A 1,725-nucleotide genomic window follows, 5' to 3' on the forward strand; every position below is an offset into this window, starting at 1 on the left:
TATGTGATCTACCGAGTTGTTCACATTCCAATATGTGATCTACACAATAACAACCCATATTTCCCCAACAAACTTGCAAACTACGGGATTTTTACCCATTAACTATCCATTATTAACCATTAAACATTGCAAAATATTTAGTTGTCAGCATTCCAGTATAAACCAAACAATCTTCAAAAGTTGAATTTGAAATATCCATTTGGAATATTTATTTGGAATACAACCCATATAATGTGGACTCACGCAGAGTTTATAAGGAACGTTATTTATAATGAAGAAACAGCTGTAGCCTACTTACGTGAAAAGAATTTATTGGATGATCTTGAAGTTGTTGCCATTAATTGTGATAAGTCTGGAAGTGTTATGAAAAATAAAAGACATAAAGTGAAAGGAAGTTTACTACCTGTAATGAGATGTCCAGTGAAAGGATGTCAAACTTTTAAAAGTGCTCGTACTGGAAACAGTTTTTTTCATTATTCTGATTTAAATAATAAGACGAATTGCAAACTTTCCTTATGCCAGATTCTGGATATTGTATATTTTTTTGTGTGTGAAACCCCTATCAAATATGCTGAAGTTATCACTGGACGATCTCATTCCCCACTAGTTGACTGGTATAACATGTGCCATGAAGTTTGTACTAACATAGTCCAACAAACAGGTCAGATGGTCGGGACAACTGCAGAGCCAATACAGATTGATGAAGCTAGATTTGCTGGCAGGAGGAAATATAACCGTGGAAGACTACTTCAAGGAAATCTTGACCCAAAATCAACAGACAGTGAAGCAGGAATTGAAAATAATAGGAATCACGGCAACAGGATAGACGGCCCTTGGGTGTTCGGCTTAAAGAAGGGTCTTGACTGTCGTTATTTTCATGTTGATCGTCGAGACAGAAATACACTTCTACTAATAATAATTTGTGAATGTGCACAAGGATCAGTAATACATTCAGACGTGTGGCTGGCTTATAGCACCTTGAATTCTCATGGATTTGTACACACCACTGTTAACCATCAGCGGCATTACGTCGACCCAAACACTGGAACGCATAGCCAATTAGTAGAAAGATCGTGGTTAGATGCAAAAATAAAAATTTTGCGAACGGTGAGAGGTACCGCTAAACATTTGCTTCAGTCACATCTGGATGAATACTGTTATAGAATGATGAGAAAAGAGTCTGTAGATTTATATTCTGACTTTTAAATGATATTAGAGAGGTCTATCGTTAAATGTCTTGATTTTTACCTTTTTTCCATTTTTGCTATCGTTAAATGTCTATTATTTCCTTTTTAAATTTTTCATTAAATATAGTCAATAATAAATTCTTTTTATTTTTATTATGTCTACTTTTTTCCTAGTAGATCACATGCCATGAACATTACAGCTATAGTAGATCACAAACCTTCGGTAGATTACATATTGGAAGAGCCCCAAAAAAATTTCAGCCACGTACTAGGCAAACCATCAAGGCACATTTTCCGACAAATAAACATCTAAATGAATCATTACTCTGTGATAGTTCCTTAGTACGTAGTAATTTTGAAAGAAATGGGAAAAAACGAAAAAATGGCAATCACAGGAAAATCGAACACATACCTATATATACGCCATATCTGGCTAAAAAAAAGATAGGCATGGGTAGCCAGATCATCTAGAAACACTTTCCAACACTATAAAAATATAAGTTTTGCGACACTACTTGCCAATTCCTTACGGTAACAT

General features: G+C 34.8%; 1 pseudogene; it reads left to right on the plus strand.

Annotated features, from left to right (window-relative positions):
• Positions 1 to 231: 231 nt before the first annotated feature.
• Positions 232 to 1,232, plus strand: LOC137651618 (uncharacterized; annotated as a pseudogene).
• The last annotated feature ends 493 nt before the right edge of the window (positions 1,233 to 1,725 follow it).

Source organism: Palaemon carinicauda, chromosome 13, assembly GCF_036898095.1.
Source record: "Palaemon carinicauda isolate YSFRI2023 chromosome 13, ASM3689809v2, whole genome shotgun sequence".
NCBI classification, from domain to species: domain Eukaryota; kingdom Metazoa; phylum Arthropoda; class Malacostraca; order Decapoda; family Palaemonidae; genus Palaemon; species Palaemon carinicauda.